The 19,035-nt window shown below is 48.5% G+C and overlaps 1 protein-coding gene across 3 annotated transcripts in view; it reads left to right on the top strand.

Moving 5' to 3' along the window:
• LOC138554389 (zinc finger protein 271-like) overlaps window positions 1-19,035 on the top strand; it is a 189,199-nt gene that overhangs the window by 19,981 nt on the left and 150,183 nt on the right. The window contains exon 2 of one of the 3 annotated variants that reach the window (XR_011297399.1): window positions 7,234-7,575. The exons of the other annotated variants lie outside the window; for them this stretch is intronic. The gene's annotated coding sequence lies outside the window, so the exon portion shown is untranslated. Of the gene's footprint in view, window positions 1-7,233; window positions 7,576-19,035 lie in introns of those variants that run through there. 3 annotated transcript variants of the gene reach the window in all.

Genomic DNA, 19,035 nt, shown 5'->3' with positions numbered 1-19,035 from the left:
AACAAGGAATGTGGATTGGGACAAGTACCCAGCCATTCAACACTACACACTGCATTCAGGCCAGTTTCGGGCAGGGCTGTCTCAGTCTTTGTCTCACATGCCAGAAACCAGACAACCACAACAAGGAGTGCATATTGGTCACCCACTCCATTCACCCAGGTCCCACCCACAGGAGGTACCCACAACATACAGTCAATGGGAAGGCTCCAGTCAGTCTAGCTGGGCCTTCACAACAACACCATATATGGAACTTCCACCCAACAGCCAGTCAGGGGGAAGGGACAGAGTCAGGGCTTCCCAGGACTTTGGGAAAAACAAGACAACAGGCAATAGAAAGCAAGAGGCCACAGGGGCCATCTTGTTTCTATCAGGAATCAACTGATCCCAATGGCAGGGCCTGGGTATCCCAAAATGGAGGACACCCAGAGCACCTGTCAAGTTCAGCATGGAGCTGCCACCAGCCCATACCCTGCTCTGTGGGCCACCCACAGGTGCCCAAAAACATACACTAGGGGCACAGGGTTGTACCCCTACCCATGGGTGCCATAAGGGTATCCCATGGGTCTGTTCACCAAACCAAAAGAGAGCTGCACTGCCAGGAGTCCCACATGGACTCCTGGGCAGAAAACATGACAGAACACACGATAAAAACAGTAATAGGACAAGGATTCAGAGGCCCTGTCCCTCAGATGCATTTTCAACATCACAGTCGCCCCCCCCAGACTGAGGTGGAGGGTGTCTAATCTCCCACAGGATAGACACCCTCATCCAGACGGTCAACATACCTTCTGGAAAGGCCATCTGCATTATCGTGACTCTTCCCTGGTCTGTGCTCTATGGTGAAGTCTAGCCCTTGCAGGCTAATCGACCACCTGAGCAATTTCAGATTCTCACCCTTCATCTGCATAAGCCACTTCAGGGGCTTATGATCTGTTTGGACCTTGAAGGTGGACCCCGTAAGGTAGGGCCTAAAACGCCTAAGGCTCCAAACTATACTAAAACATTCCTTTTCAACAGTAGCCCACCTAAGTTCTCTACCCTTGAGTTGTCTACTGATGAATATGATAGGATGTTCTCTCCCTTTGTCATCTAACTGGGACAAGACAGCTCCAATTCCGGTGTCGCAGGCATCCGTCTGGACGATAAAGGGTCGGCTGTAGTCAGGCGCACTCAACACAGGTGCCCTACACAGACTTTCTTTCAAGCCATCAAAGGCCCTCTGACAGTCTTCGGTCCAATTAACCTTCCTAGGCTGTTTGGGCGAAGTTAGAGCTGTCAGGGGTGCAGCTATGGTTCCATAGTCTGCCATGAAATTGCGATAGTACCCAGTGAGGCCCAAAAAGGCTCTCACCTGGGTTTGAGTAGTGGGAGTCTCCCAGTTCTGTACATCCTGTACTTTACTGGAGAGAGGTTGGATTTGACCCCCTCCTACCTCATGACCAAGATAGGTAACTTTCCCCTGAGCTATCTGGCACTTGGTGGCCTTGATAGTGAGGTTAGCCCTTTTCAAGGCCTGCAACACCTTATCCAGATGTGTCAAATGCTCTTCCCAGGTGGAACTGTAAACGGCAATGTCGTCTAAGTAAGCCACACAAAAGGCTTCCAGCCCACTGAGCGCATGGTTGACCAATCTCTGGAAGGTGGCAGGGGCATTCTTCAACCCAAAAGGCATGACCCTAAACTGGTAGAGTCCCTCAGGGGTGGAGAATGCCGTCTTTTCCTTGGCATGGTCCGTCAGAGCTATTTGCCAATAGCCTGAAGTAAGGTCAAAGGTGCTCACAAACTTGGCAGCACTGATGGTGTCCACGAGCTTATCAGCCCAGGGCAATGGGTGCGCGTCAGTTTTGGTGACGGCATTGACTCCTCGGTAGTCGACACAGAACCTCCAATCCTTGGTACCCGCCTGGGAACTTGCCTTGGGGACAAGGACCACTGGACTGGACCAGGGACTGGTTGAGGGTTCAGTAACACCCAGATCCAACATCTTGGCGACCTCAGCCTGGATGTGGTTCTTGACGGTATCTGACATACGGTAGCACCTGCTTTTGACAGGTACACTGTCATCAGTGTCAATTTCGTGCTTACACCACGGTGTAAGGCCTGGTGTCAGTGAAAACAGAGAGGCGTACTGTTGGAGCAAAGCCCTGCAGGCCCTCTGCTGCTCTGTTGTCAAATCGGGAGAGAGTTGTACTCCCTCCACTGAGCCATCCTGAGGGTTGCTATGCAGCAAATCAGGAAGGGGCTCACTCTCATCCTCCTCTTGCCCTGAAGCTAGCAAGAGACATGAGACCTCTGCTCGCCTGTGGAAAGGCTTGAGCCTGTTGACATGGAATACCTGGGGGGCTACCCTAGGGGCTCCCATGTCAACCAGATAATTGACTTCGCCCAAGGGTCCAGTCCATTTGTCGGCCAAAGCCCTAGGCTTTGTAGGCTCCATCACAAGGATTTCCTGTCCCGGAGTCCAATCCACTTGCGAAGCTTTAAGGTCATGCCAGTACTTATTCAACTCCTGGCTGGCCTTGAGATTTGCTGTTGCCTGACCCATCATTTGTGTCATCCTCCGCCTGAGGCCTAACACATAGTCCCCCACTTGCTTGGCGGGACCTGGAGGGGTGGCTTCCAAGCCTTCTCGGATCAAGGCGAGGGGCCCCCTCACGGGATGTCCAAAGAGTAACTCAAAGGGGCTGAAACCAACACCCTCTTGAGGTACCTCTCTGTAAGCAAACAGCAGGCATGGCAGGAGGAGATCCCATTTCCTCCTTAGGGGTTCTTCCAAAGCCCCTAGCATGCCCTTGAGAGTTTTATTAAATCTCTCAACCAGACCATTGGTCTGGCGGTGGTAAGAGGTGGAGAACTTGTAGGTTACCCCGCACTCTTTCCACATGGTTTTCATGTAACTAGACATGAAGTTGGATCCTCTGTCAGAGACAACCTCCTTGGGGAATCCAACACGGGTGAAAATGCCCAGGAGAGCCCTGGCAACCACCTTGGCCGTAACCGTCCGAAGGGGTATCGCCTCACGGTACCTGGTGGCATGATCTACCAAGACCAGGATGAACCGATGTCCACCTGAAGTGGGAGGGTCAAGGGGACCGACGATGTCGATGCCCACCCTCTCAAATGGGGTGCCAACCACTGGCAATGGCTGCAGTGGGGCAATGACACTGCCTCCAGTCTTGCCAGACAACAGACAAGTTGGGCAGGTCCTGCAGTGGGACTCCACTTCTACTCCCATCCGTGGCCAGTAGAAATGGGCAGAGAGCCTCTGCTTAGTCTTCTTGGTCCCAAGATGACCAGCCAAGGGCACCTCATGCGCCAACTGCAGTAGGAAGGGCCTGTAAACCTGGGGTACCACCAACCTCTTGCGGGCACCAGGTTCATGCTTAGTGGGCTCACTAACAAGGAGCTCACCCTCCCAATAAATCCGGAAATTCCTAGGCACCTCTCCTTGTGCCTGGGCCAGGGCCTGTTTCCTCAGTCCCTCGAGAGAGTGGCACTCTCTCTGTCCCTTACAGAAGTCCGCCCGGGAGGGCCCCCCTTCAGCTAACAAGCATTGAAGGTCGGGATGATCCTCCGGGTTGAGAACCTCTCCCACAGGAGAGTCTTCTGCCCCTTCTCCCAAAGGAGTTGAGTTTGGGTTTTCCACTGGACCCAGCCCGTCCGGAGCATGGATCCCAATGGGTGCTGTCGGAACAGCAGGAAGAGAAGGTGCTCCCTCCACAGAGGTGGCCTCCTTGGTCTTCCTTCTTCTTGCCTTAGGCCTCGCCTTTGGCTCGGGTACCTGACCCACAGCCAGACCCGGTGTCACCTGTGACCTAGTGACTGCAGCAGCAGTCATGGGAAGACCATCCGAGATCAACCCTAACTCTACTAGATCATTCCCTAACAAAATGTTAGCAGGGACATTGTCCTGAACCAGGACAGGAAGCTTCGCTGTCTTGTCGCCAATCATGAGTGTGACTAAGGCTACAGGTGATAATTTGGGAGGCCCACCAGCTAACCTGGTGGTTTGCAGAGGAGCACCTTCATAGTCCTCTGGCCTGAGCAGGGTCCTGTCCACCACTGTCATGCTTGCCCCAGTGTCTCTCAAGCCAGTAGAAGGCTGGCCATTCAAGAGGACACTTCTCAAAAACCTACGGGTGTTCTGCGGGATAGTCGCTAGTACTTCTGCGTGCTGGTCCCAGGCCCCAAGGGACACTAAGGAAATCTCTACCGGAGCACCAAATGTGATCCCGGCAGAGGAGGGGAGGACAGTGGCCTCCACCTCAGACACGGGGTAAGGGTAGGTCAGGCTGACAGCCTGTACTCCAAGTGCCTTACCTTTACACTTGGGGTCACCCCTTCTGTGATCCAGAGCCCCACAGTCCCAACAAGCGCCAGGAGTGCGGGGTACGGTACTGGAACCACTGGGAGCCTGCTTTGCAGCAGGTGGACCACTACTCTTATTCCCACCCCCAGATGACTTATCCCCACTAGATTTTTGGGTCTAAGGAGAGGAAGGTTTTGGTTTACCCGACTGTGACTGCTTGGGGGACTCCTCAGCTTTCTGAGAGGCCCCCTTCTCTTTGTCCTTGTCCTTCCCACTGGAGTCCTTAGGGGACACCCGGTGGGAGACCCACTTGTCAGCCAACCTAGCCAGCTTAAAGGGGTCCAAAATGTTCTGGTCAGCCACATACTGACGCAGCTCTGGTGAACAGGCTTCAGAGAAATGCTCAAAAAACAAGAGGTGGGACAATTCAACAAAAGTCTTAACCTGGTATCCATCGATCCACCCCATCATGTTCATGTGCGGCGCACTCACCCAGTCAACCCAAGACATATTCTCCTTTTTCTTAAAATCCCTGAACCTTCTAAGGTATTGGGTAGGTGTCTTGCCGAACTTGGCAATCAAAGCAGACTTCATACACTCGTACTGACCCCTTTCTTCCACACTCAGCTTCAGAATACAGTCATACCCGGTTTGAGGCACTCTGCTTAACAAACACTTCGCCCAATCTCTTTTATCCACATCATGAATCTCACAAGCCATTTCAAACGCTTCAATCCATTGGAGGATATCCGAACCCTCCACAAATACACCAACCAAATCTTTCATAAACTTGGTGGCGGGGGACCTGACACTCTCACTGGTTCTAGCTGAAGTCTCCACTCTAGCTGGATCCTCTGACATTCAGTGTCCTGGCTCTTGAGTTCAAGGTAATCAAAAAAAGGAAAAAGGCACAGTCCCAAATTTTTTGTTTACGGGGGAGAAATTCTCAAACGGGACCCAGAAATAGGGAAGGACAAGCGTGCCCGAAGGCACCGAGAATTAATTACCCCTTACTACTCTAACTCTAGAGATATAAAGAGATCACAAAATAATGGTCACATATACTAAATAGACATCACTATCAAGGACTCATATAAGACAAAAGAAAGGCAACACGAAAGACAAACATAGTTACACCGATTTAGTTTGGTTTGTTATTCAGTTGATACCGGCCCTACCTAGAGGTGGCAACCGTGATTTGGCTCTTACAACAGCTGAACAGAGACTGATTTACAATTTTAACACGGTGAATCAGGGTTTAAATGTTTCTGTGGAGTGGAATAGTTTGATTAACTAATTTGTAGCCTGATATCTGCTCCTAATACTTGCATCACATTATTTTCTCATCTGGTGTATGTCTGAAATTGTCATACTGTGGAAGATAACACCCCTAGTACTGTTTGATACCGAGATTGTAATCATGTTCAGTTGGTATAAGTCAGAGTCTTGAGATAACCTATTCCTTACACATGTCGTGTATAAATATACATCTATTTTCATGACTGTGGTGGATGTATTGCAGCGGCACGTCTTTTTGATGTGTTCGTGATTGTTGTCGTGTATCTGTTGGATTGAGCCACGGTTTTCTTTGCCCAGATGACATCGGAGGATATATTCAGTATTCCAAAAGCCCATTTGTCTGGGTCTCAGTTACAGAGACGGGCGTAGCGCTTTGATAAAGTTGGTAAACATTTCTCACATGACTTACACGTCCTGACTCATGACGTATTCTCTCAAAGGCTATTGGCTCCCCACAAACGTCTTTTTACGCACTCGCGTATTTAATCAGGCATCCGGGTAGTCCGGTTTTCTCGCTTGTGAATGAAGCGATTCTGACGAGCGGCTCGTCTATGAAAACGGCGAATGCAGAGGTAAGCTCGTTTCTCGTGCACTACGGTGGAGGGTTCCGTGAGTTTTGATAGTCGATTAACATAGTTTGTCGTTTGTTTTGGTGTTTGCAGCTGTTTTTCTTGATATTGACAGCCTTGTAGACTGCGGACACTCTCTTGTGGGAACTGACATATCCACCCACTAACATCTCATGCGTGGGAACCTTTTTCTTCATAACGAAGCACCTTAATCTCCCGACAATTTTGCTTGTGAGTAATCTATTTATAATAAGGTATAATTCATTTTTCGAAAAGGGTGTCCGTCAAAATTAATAAAAATTTATATAAAGAAAAGTGATTTTAAATGAAATAAAAGATAGCACAACATCCAGGGCAGTTATTGCCATGAAATATTTTGGCTTAAACACCGGATTCTGCATAGCCATGTAAACTCTGTGCACGACAAATTGTTTTTTAACCTAATAGTTAGGTATCTATGAGGTCGGAAGCACTTTCCCTTGTGAATTAATTAAGGTTCTTTACAAAAATATAACATATCATAAAATAATACTCATAAGACAGTTAAAGACGTACTGCTCTGTTCCTTCTGTTAGACAAGAGCCATGGTAACCGGCTATTAATTAGGAGATAGTCTAATTAGATAACATCAAATCAGTGATGTAGACATGCCTCTTTATCACATTATAGGATAAGGTGATCCTTGCCAGTGAAGTTGGTGTTCAGCCTACAACGGTGGTCTTTGAATATCTATGTAATATCTGGATGAATTACACTCTCTTTGGAGGAAACAAGTAAGAGATCGAAATAATGTGTCACATAATGTTATGTAGGGTGTTTGTGAGTGTGTTTCTTCTGCTGACCCACTAACTAAATTTTCTGTAAAAAGGTTAACATGAAAAAAGTAGTTTATGCAATGTCTGGCATAACGAATGAGGTTGATTATTTGATATCAACTTATTAGCTTAGCTCTATGGAGTACCTCTGTTGTAAAATTGTCTCACTTTTAAAAAACTACGACGTAACGTATGAATTGTTATATATGAAGTAATGGCATTCCCCTGTTTGTATTTGTAGATCCATGATGCTCCATCCACATCATACAAAAGACCAAGTGTGAAGAAATCATATGTCCTGAAGATGGCCTTTGTACTCATTTCTGAATGGACATTTGAGGAAATGTTCAATTTATGTGTGGGCCGAAACATGTCGACAACCTATTCCTTAGCTAATGTCCAAAGTTGGGCAATATAGCTCATGAATTCTGTTCCAAAATAGGGTCATTGGTTGACGCATTTATGTATTCTTTTGTGTATTTTATGTCTTTTCAGTTTTTTTGTACTTTTTTGAGACCTGGATGTAGGAATTGATTTTGTCTTTTTAATATTTATATGATTAAAAACTTTTATAAGACTCAAAGGGTTTTTTTCAAGTATCTTCTTTGGGGGGATGTTTCTTTTGTGATCTCTTTATATCTCTAGAGTTAGAGTAGTAAGGGGTAATTAATTCTCGGTGCCTTCGGGCACGCTTGTCCTTCCCTCTTGAGTTCAAGGTCCTTATTTTTGAGTTCAAGATCCCTATTCTTGAGCTCCACTTGTTGAGCCAACTCCTCTTTCTTAAGCTCAGCATCTATTTCCAACTTGCGGTATTCAAAGGCCAATTTCATCCTTAATAACTCAAGCTCTAAGGAATTGCTGGAGTTTGGAATAGAGGCAGCAGGAATGGCGGCATTCCCAGAAACAGATTCAGCAGAAACCCCAGGGGCAGAGTCCTCATTGGTTGCATTCCCCCCCTCATCAAGAGTTTCACTATCAGTCTGGTAGTCCACCAGGGCAGCTATCAGCTCAGCCCTAGACTTCTCCACAAAGTCTAACTCCCTAGCTTCACAAGCACTCTGGAGAGCCTCCAAGCTCATCCGAGTTAATTTGCCATTCGCAATAGACTCCATTGTTTGTAATGCAGTTACCTTGTACACAACTAAACCTTAATTTAATAAAGAGCCAATATCGTTTGTAAGTGGCACGGTTATACACTGATTCTTAAAACCATAAGCATCCCACCGCTTGCCACCAGTGTGAGAGACGGGCCTCAACGACCGGTGGGGGGTGTCTGTACTCCCACTCCCTATATGGTGGAGGAGAGGCACAGGAGACCCCAGCCAAGATTCTCTATTCGGTAGCAATGGTCGAGCAATCAAGGCCTAGCTTCTCAGGAGGTGATGCAGGCTGGTTCTTAAGTACAGTGTATCCTCAAGCCCCCACAAAGGAATATCCACACTCTGTATTGGTTAGAACACAATCTTTATATAATCAATAGTTAAGGTTATGTACATTTATCATAGTAACTCACTTTGTACTCTGGCAAAATCTACAATGGCAAATATTTACAATCCTAAAGTGGTACCACCCTAGATCTCATTGAAGTGCATGAACAATACTGTACAATGTCACACAGACCAACAGAGGGAAACCAGCAATAGAGAGAGGAGAGGAAATAAGATGGTTGAGCAATAGGCAGAATACTGACCCCTACCACTAGGCACAGTTCTGTGTGGAGATCCCCCCACCTGGGCAACCTGTAAAGAAAGATATAACACAAGCCCAGTCCATATATTGCTCTGTAAGTCTTATTCTCCCCTATAATGTTTTTACCCCCCCAATGTACCTGGTGGAGTCGAGTTCCTCGAAAAGGCGTCGACAAACCTCGAGGGACTCGCTGTTCGGCGACGGGGAATCGACGGCCCTTCTTGAATGCCTTCCCTTTCAAGCGGGAGGCACGGGGCGTCGAACGTCCGTCGACAAACGAGGTAGAACGATGTCGAAGAGGCGGCAGCTTCGTCCGAGCGGTGCTCGTCGGCGTCGGGGCTTCGGCGTCCTGCAAGGCGGAGGTGTGCGGGGCACCTCGATGACAATAGTTCTGGACCGCAAAGATTGTAGAGACGGGAGCCCAGCAAGGGCGTCGAGTCGTCCGAGTCTTTGAGGTCGTCGGGTGGCGGGAAACCCACCGGCAGGTTTCTCCTCGGCGCGTTGGTCGTCCTCGACTTCTCCGGCAGGATAAGCGGTCGACGAAGCGGTCGAGAGAGTCCTTCGATTGAATGTTCTTAGGCAAAGGAGCGGACGGCTCCGGTCGCCGGCGGCACGGCGTCAAGTGGTTCCCACGGCTGGGCAACACAACTTCGACGGGCCTCCAGCGGTTACACCAACCTGCGAACCCTGGTCGACGGCAATGGACTTCGACAGCGTCGATGTCCGGGTGCTTCACTTCGATCTCCTCGGCGGTCCCGTCTCGGGTCGGCAGCCTTTCGAGGGTCTGACTTCTCGGGCGCTTTGGCGAAGATTCAGCGGTGCTCGATGGTCCCTCGGAGCACGGGAAGAGGGCGCCTTACCAGGTCCTCTCTCGGATCAGTCCTCGACGAATTCGGCAATCTTCAGATCTGTCGAAGCAAATGCAGCAGCAAGTCTTCTTCTTCCAGCTGGACGTCGAGGATCAGCAGTTCCAGTTACTCTTGAGTGGAGACTCAGCTTCTGAACGCTTCTGAACAATTTCCAGTGGTGAGAGGTCCCCAGATATACTATCCTGTCTCTCATCCACACTGCTGGCACACACACAGCAGCCAATCACACAGAAGGGCATTCATGCAGTCAGTCAGCCAATCAGGCACACAGTGCATTCAGGCCACACTCCTCCCTTTCAGACACCCACAACAAGGAATGTGGATTGGGACAAGTACCCAGCCATTCAACACTACACACTGCATTCAGGCCAGATTCGGGTAGGGCTGTCTCAGTCTTTGTCTCACATGCCAGAAACCAGACAACCACAACAAGGAGTGCATATTGGTCACCCACTCCATTCACCCAGGTCCCACCCACAGGAGGTACCCACAACATACAGTCAATGGGAAGGCTCCAGTCAGTCTAGCTGGGCCTTCACAACAACACCATATATGGAACTTCCACCCAACAGCCAGTCAGGGGGAAGGGACAGAGTCAGGGATTCCCAGGACTTTGGGAAAAACAAGACAACAGGCAATAGAAAGCAAGAGGCCACAGGGGCCATCTTGTTTCTATCAGGAATCAACTGATCCCAATGGCAGGGCCTGGGTTTCCCAAAATGGAGGACACCCAGAGCCCCTGTCAAGTTCAGCATGGAGCTGCCACCAGCCCATACCCTGCTCTGTGGGCCACCCACAGGTGCCCAAAAACATACACTAGGGGCACAGGGTTGTACCCCTACCCATGGGTGCCATAAGGGTATCCCATGGGTCTGTTCACCAAACCAAAAGAGAGCTGCACTGCCAGGAGTCCCACATGGACTCCTGGGCAGAAAACATGACAGAACACACGATAAAAACAGTAATAGGACAAGGATTCAGAGGCCCTGTCCCTCAGATGCATTTCCAGCATCACACTTAGAGACAATGGTAAAGCCGCTCTAGTATTACTCCTCGACCTATCCGCGACGTTTGATTTAGCAGACCATAAAATCAGACCATAAAATCCTTTAACCACTTGGATTCAGCAGCCTACTTCTCGCAAGAAGCGATAGGCTGGATACAATCACTCCTAAACAACAGGACCATGCATGTTTTTTCTACCTCAGCATCTGTTGACCCTGTTCACATCACATGCGGGGTACCTCAGAGATCATGTGTTTCCCCCACTCTGTACAACGTTTTCACGAAGCCCCTTTTCGACGATCTCAATGGTCTTGGTATCACCTACACCAACTATGATATGATATGGCATTTGTAACGCGCCTATACACAAGTGTTTCACTATGCGGCTGATACCCAGATCCTCATACCGCTGATGGGAGATTAGGACAAGGATTGGCCTTTGTGATTAGGATGGACATCATCATTCAGGCATGGATGAGCTCTTGCGGTCTATGCCAGAATGATGACAAGATTGAGCTCATAATCCTTGGCACCACCCACAATATCAACAAACTCGGTCACAACTACATGAGCTTTATCATAGATGGTAACACCATTAAAGTAGCTAAAGAAGTCAAAACTCTAGGCTTGTACCAAGACGCGACTCTCTACTTCAACAAACCTGTCAGCTCCATGGCCTCCTCAACAGCCTCGACATGTAAATTAATTAGAGCAGCCAAACCCTTCCTCTCTACTAACAGCTGCACCACCCTGGCCAGAGCCTTCATTTTGTCAACACTGGATTACTGTAATGCCCTATACCTAGGAGCTAACAAATACATCACTAACAAAATACAGATTTTACAAAATAACTCTCTCAGAGCAGCACCGAGCATCCCCAAAAAAGAACATATCTCTGACATAAGGAGAGCTAACAACTGGCTCACCACAACGGGCAAAAATGTCACTAAAAGTAGCCTCACAGTGTGAAAACAAAATCAAAATATCGAGGCTAAGTACCCCAAAAGGAAATACACCGAACACGGGTTACAAAGGAACATACAAAGATCTTTATTTTATACTGAACAGTTTTCCAAGAAAAGTAACAGATAGCTATCGGCCCTCAGTACAACACAACGAACTCCAGCATGGTTCAGTGTGCTTAGTGAGAGATGCTGTACATTAGAATTCGTTGCTCTTTTATACCATTTGCGAACATGATGTCCAACCCTACTTCGGGTTAATATTCCTCTAATACATTACTGATCTAGGGTTCATGCCGAGTTTGCGCCACTATATGCATAGTTATTGCCTTTAATACATTCGCCAACAAGCCTACACGGTAACAGTATTATTTAGGATTTCTCATAAAGGTCTTCTCAAACATTAATACAATGTAGTTAAACAAGTGTTCTTAGTTCAGTATTTGGATACATTGTTCTTAACGTATGCTTGTGGATTTGTTTCATTGCACGAGTAATCTTTTACACACAGGTCAGCGAAGGACAAGGTCTCAGTTCACGACCCCAACAAGTGGCCTGCAGGCAAGTGTCAAAAATGACACTCTGCCAAGAGTGGCACAGGGTACCCAGGTAGGTTTTGGGTGGCTGTGCTGAGGTAAGGTAGCAGATAAGCACACACAGCAGGAAGTTCAACAAGAAAGAAGAGTAGGATACAGTAGCTGTGAGATAAAAGGGGCAAAAGATACAAAGGTACAAACAAACTGGATTCCCTCTTGGGGTGTATGCTGAAATGGGAAAGAGTGTTCCACGAACCTTAGGAAACTCCAGCCTTCTGCACAGTTTGCTATAACAGAGGCCCACGCTGTATGCTCATGGCTGGGAACAACAGCAGTGGGTGTCTGTAACACTGAAAACGCGACAAAGGAAGGGGCAGAGGTTGCCTGCCGGACACCAACAGGCAAGCTCTGTACAAAGGGATTACATAAGACACATGAGAAGACAAGAACAGAAATATCCAGCGAAAAGGAAGTCAATGAGCAATCTAGCAGAAGGAAATTAAGGAAAGGCAGTTAGACTGAAATAGATAACCTAAGGTGCAGTACAGAGGACTCAAGGAAGAGAGCAAGGAGCAGCAGTCAGGAAAACAGATGGGCTGCAAAGTAGGAAGCAGGTCTGCAGTCAAGAGTGGCACAAGGTGCAGGCAAACTGTATTGGACTGCGGAGGACTGTAGTAGGCTGAAAGGCAGGGAGTCCAGAAGAACAGGACAGAGAGAGATGAGTAGTAGGCGACAGACAGAGAGCCCAAAAGAATAGGGCCGCTAGAGGAGCAGGGCTGTAGGCAGCGAAGAGGTGAAGGCTGCAAGGTAGGGAGCCCAGGGAACAAGGGCTTGGAGACAGCAGAAGGTTGCAAGCTGCACGGTAGGGAGCCCAGAGGACAAGGGCTGTAGGCAGCCGGAGTGAGGCAGGCTGCAGGGCAGGGCGCCCAGAGGACAAGGACGGTAGGCAGCCGGAGTGAGGCAGGCTGCAGGGCAGGGATCCCAGAGGACAAGGATTGTAGGCAGCCGGAGTGAGGCAGGCTGCAAGGCGGGCTGCAGAGGACTAGGACTGTAGGCAGCCGGAGTGAGGTAGGCTGCAAGGCAGGGAGCCCAGAGGACAAGGACTGTAGGCAGCCGGAGTGAGGCAGGCTGCAGGGCAAGGAGCCCAGAGGAGCAGGGCAGCAAGGAGTGAGCCCAGAGGAGCAGGGCCGCTGACAGTAGAGGGCTGCAGAGGATTGTAATAGGCTGCAAGGCAGGAAGTAAAGAGGACAAGGGCTGTAGGTAGAAGGCAGCGGAGCGTGATTGGCTGCAAGGCAGGGAGCCCAGAAAGGGCACTGGAACAGAACAGGATAATGCAGCAACAGGAACAGCATAATAAGTAAAGGGTGAAGGCAAACAGGAGTGGGGAGAACTCAAGATGCAAGACACTGTGCTCCTGCAGGCAGCTGCTTATATACAGCCCTGCCCTGTTCTGAGGCAGGCTAATTGACAGCACCTGTAGCAGCACACCTGAAGACAATCTGCCTCCTCCCTCTCTGGTCCTGAGCAGGTGGAAGCAGCACTGGCCGCTAGGGCTTCTGGGGATTGTGGTCCCAATAACGATGAATGAGAATAGCCATGAATTGAGGACTGCAGCCAGGTGCATTATGGTAAATGTAGTTAATTGAATAAAATAAGAACCAAAGTTGAGCAAATGGAAATAAAAGACCAAGGCGTGAAAAGGAGTTGTTCAAGGAGTATTAGGAGGATAAATGAGTACCAAGTAGTCCATGATGGTTGCCAATGCGTGCGCCAGCGGCGCGGGCATGACAGTATGCCCCTCTCCATGCCCCTCTCCAGACGGCCCCCTGAAGACTGACCAACAAGAAGAGCACGTCCAAGGCCTGTCACACCGCGAGAGAGTCATATACCAAAAAGGCACATCAAGAAGCACCAAAAACTGTTTAATGCTGCAAGGTGAGAGTCTTGAAGGGAGGAGACATTACCAATGTTTCGAACCTTTGAGGTATAATTCAGAAAAGACAACTTCTTAGGGACCAAAAACCCAACAGTGCGTTCATGAACTGAGGAACTGTGGAGATGTGCTGCAGGCGCCATGGCATATATTGCTTTGAAAGAAGTGGTCTTCCTTAGGACTGGCAATGGTACAGTGCTGAAAGGTGCAACCAGAGATTCAGCTGAATTGGTTGCTCTAGGACGGTCGTCCAAATAGTCAGAAGCAGCAATGGCAACATGAAGATTTGCGACAGAGACTTCAGGAGTAACAAATGTTGCAGGAACTCCATGAGTTGCAGGGAGATCAGGAATGGCAGTAGGAAGTTCAGATGCTCTAACAGCTGGAAGTATAGGTGTCACAGGAGCACCAGCCGACAGGGACGCAACTGAGACTGATGGTGTCGTGACTGGTAGTTTAGGTGCTGCAGAGGCACCAACAGGATCTACCGGAGCTGTAGCCTTAATAGGAGAACTTTTAACTGGCTTTGCAACAGGTACTGTCCTTGCAGGCAGAGAGGAAGGGGGTGCTTCGACTGCAGTGGGAGTGATCTGAGATGAGGCATCAGCAGCAGATTCAGGAGTACTAGCAGGGGGAGCAGCAGAGATTGGGCTAGCAGATCTTGTAACAAGTAACATGGTGGAGGTAGGACCAGGAAAGGGTAAGCCTTCCGAAGGCTGGCCTGCAAAGTCTTGTGTGCCCAAGTTGATACATGGATCTGGGGTATTGACAGTAGGCAAAGCTGGATTCCAGACAGTTACTGGGTATGTTTCAGGATCTGACTCATGGTCAGGAGTGCCAATGTTCATAGAAGCAGAATACATCTCAGATCTGGTCACTTCAGTAGAGGCTGTAAGTGGGAGTAAAGGACTGACATCAAGGGCAAGAATGGAACAATCCTTTGACTCAGCGGAATGTCCAGTCAGATGATTACACTTGATCTTTGGTGTAATGGCTGTGTGAGCGATCTGGCCCACTGGAGGAGTCCATTCTTCACTATCTGAACGACAGCCTGTGTTACTGTGGCTAGTAAGTGAATGAGCGGTGTCAAGCTTTAACTGGTATGTATATGCCAAGTTCAGGTCTTCCAACTGCTCTGTATAAGTCTGTATCCTCTTCTGTGTTACCAGTACAGGCCTTAATCTGTTAAACTCTAAAGACAGAATGTCGGGTGTTGGACATAGTGTCAGATGGTCTGGTAAATTGTGCCCCTTAGCTAGATTCTTATAATGCAGATAGACAAATTCATCATAGAGGTCTTCAGTTTGTTTTTTAAGGCTTAAGAGTTGTTCTTGTAACAGGTATGTTCCATTAGCCTGTTCTACAGCTTCAGAATCTGGTGCAGCAGAAAATTTGGGTGTTGCAATAGGAAGACTAACCTTAGAGTTATCATGGTTAGTAGTTACTGGGGAAGCATTAACACAACCGATGGTCAGTATTGGTCTTTTGTACCCAGGACCAGCTGCACTAACCTCAGGATACTGAATGCCTTGTCCGGTTAAATGAGTGTTTACAGCAGTCAGGGGAGGTTGTGTAGCTTGCCAAGCTGATCTTGAGCATATCACTTTGGCAACAGCGTACTCTGGTTGAGAGTCTGCCACAATAAATGCAATATCCTTGGCTGTAGCAGTGTTACGACATTGGTCCTGAGACCAAGTAGCCTGGGATAAAGGAATACAAGGTTCGTGTACCGGCTGAATGTCGAATGTAGTGTCAGAAGAAATGCCAGAAACCACATGAGTGTTTTCCACTGGTTGGACTAACAAAATCTGCAGGAATTAATTTTCTTGCTGTAGCTCTTCTATAGATAGAGACTGCGGATCATAGTTGCAAATGTCATAGTAGTTACACATGGAAGGGTCAGCGAGCCAGTGAGTGTAGTACTGTGCTTGTAAACCTTTGTTTACTAGGGTGAGTCTGTCTTTTAAACTATGGTTTTTGTTTGCAGTCCTTAAGAAAACTTTAGATTTTTGCAGAGGTTTCTTGAACCGAAAAGAAAGCATCTTTGGTCTGTGTGTGCCCTTCCTGCCTATGGAACAAGAATCTTTTTGGTCTTGCATTCTGTCAAGAATGACACTCTGTCAAGAGTGGCACAGGGTACCCAGGTAGGGTTTGGGTGGCTGTGCTGAAGTAAGGTAGCAGATAAGCACACACAGCAGGAAGTTCAACAAGAAAGAAGAGTAGGAAACAGTAGCTGTGAGCCAAAAGCGGCAAAAGATACAAAGGTACAAACAAACTGGATTCCCTCTTAGGGTGTATGCTGAAATGCGAAAGAGTGTTCCACGAACCTTAGGAAACTCCAGCCTTCTGCACAGATTGCTATAACAGAGGCCCACGCTGTATGCTCATGGCTGGGAACAACAGCAGTGGGTGTCTGTAACACTGAAAACGCGACAAAGGGGCAGAGGTTGCCTGCCGGAAACCAACAGGCAAGCTCTGTACAAAGGGATTACATAAGACACATGAGAAGACAAGAACAGAAATATCCAGCGAAAAGGAAGTCAATGAGCAAACTAGCAGAAGGAAATGAAGGAAAGGCAGTTAGACTGAAATAGATAACCTAAGGTGGAGTAGAGAGGACTCAAGGAAGAGAGCAAGGAGCAGCAGTCAGGAAAACAGAAGGCTGCAAAGTAGGAAGCAGGTCTGCAGTCAAGAGTGGCACTAGGTGCAGGCAAACTGTATTGGACTGCGGAGAACTGTAGTAGGCTGAAAGGCAGGGAGTCCAGAAGAACAGGACAGAGAGAGACTAGTAGTAGGCGACAGAGAGCCCAAACGAATAGGGCCGCTAGGTAGGGAGCCCAGAGGAGCAGGGCTGTAGGCAGCGAAGAAGTGCAGGCTGCAAGTTAGGGAGCCCAGGGAACAAGGGCTTGGAGACAGCCGAAGGTTGCAAGCTGCACGGTAGGAAGCCCAGAGGACAAGGGCTGAAGGCAGCCTGAGTGAGGCAGGCTGCAGGGCAGGGAGCCCAGAGGACAAGGACGGTAGGCAGCCGGAGTGAGGCAGGCTGCAGGGCAGGGATCCCAGAGGACAAGGATTGTAGGCAGCCGGAGTGAGGCAGGCGGCAAGGCGGGCTGCAGAGGACTAGGACTGTAGGCAGCCGGAGTGAGGTAGGCTGCAGGGCAGGGAGCCCAGAGGACAAGGACTGTAGGCAGCCGGAGTGAGGCAGGCTGCAGGGCAAGGAGCCCAGAGGAGCAGGGCAGCAAGGAGTGAGTCCAGAGGAGCAGGGCCGCTGACAATAGAGGGCTGCAGAGGACTGTAATAGGCTGCAAGGCAGGAAGCCCAGAGGACAAGGGCTGTAGGTAGAAGGCAGAGGAGCGTGATCGGCTGGAAGGCTGGGAGCCCAGAAAGGGCACTGGAACAAAACAGGATAATGCAGCAACAGGAACAGCATATAAAGTAAAGAGTCAAGGCAAACGGGAGCGGGGAGGACTCAAGATGCAAGACACTGTGCTCCTGCAGGCAGCTGCTTATATACAGCCCTGCCCTGTTCTGAGGCAGGCTAATTGACAGCACCTGTAGCAGCACACCTGAAGACAATCTGCCTCCTCCCTCTCTGGTCCTGAGCAGGTGGAAGCAGAACTGGCCGCTAGGGCTTCTGGGGATTGTGGTCCCAATAACGATGAATGAGAATAGTCAGGAATTGAGGACTGCAGCCAGGTGCATTATGGTAAATGTAGTTAATTGAATAAAATAAGAAAGAACCAAAGTTGAGCAAATGGAAATAAAAGACCAAGGTGTGAAAAGGAGTTGTTCAAGGAGTATTAGGAGGATAAATGAGTACCAAGTAGTCCATGATGGTTGCCAATGCGTGCGCCAGCGGCGCGTGCATGACGGCAAGTTACATATTAAATACACACAGAGGTCAAGACGGCCATGTTGTATTTCAGAATGACATCGTCCACCATTTTAACTCACAGTGACTTTACAAAGAGAACTTAAAATGTCGGATTGACCTAAAATGGCGGCTTACATTTATTCTAAGGTCAGGACCTTGCAACACGGTTTTCTTCGCAAGTGGCTTATAAGCAGCTTGGTGTAGGCCAATATGCACATATTCATTGCAATAGGAGGTACGATATAATTTCCCCTTTGACAAACCCTCCTTTTGGCCTATGCCAAGTGCTAAACTACTTCTGATCTTCTTGCAAATAACTCCATGCATCATTGTCCATGCACCCTGAATCGCTGGCAGAAATATCTATTGCCAACAGGTCATTTGCTAAAATTTCTTTTAACACGTATTCCTTGGAAGTTTTATCTGGGGCATACACTTTATGTCCTATTGTACCTATCGCTTGTGCGCAACATCCCCCTAGCATCGAACATATACTAGGTAGACACTGGATACAACAACAAAGCAACAACAGAATTCCCAAAATGATCAGTAGGACCGAAAGTATCTTCCAACCCCAAGTTCGCAAGAAGTCCCAGAACCAAGCGCTAAGATCCCAGTTTCCCTCGGGAACATGCACTTCTGAACTGAGGACGTGCAGATTCCGTATTGCCTTGAAGATAGTTGGGGAGGAATCTGGCACAAAAACACAACAAGCTGACCCCACTAATTTACACACTCCACCACGTTCAGCCAGAATGACATCTAATGCCATCCGGTTCTGAAGCGCTACTAGTCTTATCGCTTTCTGTTCTAATGTCATATTATAGAGTATGTTAGTGGTCCGGTTGATGGTTCTCTCCAGTACTCTCGCTAGTCTTCTGATATCTTTGGAATTCGCTATCTGTCCCCACATTGGCACAAATGATTTTGCTACATCTCCCAAGACCTGTGCTGGAGTGTCACCATTCTCGTCCCGCCGTGGACGAACCTTTCAAACCTCTACTGTACTAGCTATAAATACCCCAGATAACAGGATCCCTAAATAACAGGTTCCCTGCCAATCCCTGGGCAACCATGGAAATGCTACATTACCGCAAACAAAGTAGACAGGTTTGCCTACATACAAAGGTCTGTCTTCCCCAGTCAAATTTGCAACGTTGGTACAACCTCTAAAATCT

This window comes from Ambystoma mexicanum, unplaced genomic scaffold, assembly GCF_040938575.1.
Source record: "Ambystoma mexicanum isolate Mex_15411 unplaced genomic scaffold, UKY_AmexF1_1 Mex_scaf157, whole genome shotgun sequence".
NCBI classification, from domain to species: domain Eukaryota; kingdom Metazoa; phylum Chordata; class Amphibia; order Caudata; family Ambystomatidae; genus Ambystoma; species Ambystoma mexicanum.
This window is presented reverse-complemented; position numbering and strand designations above follow the sequence as displayed.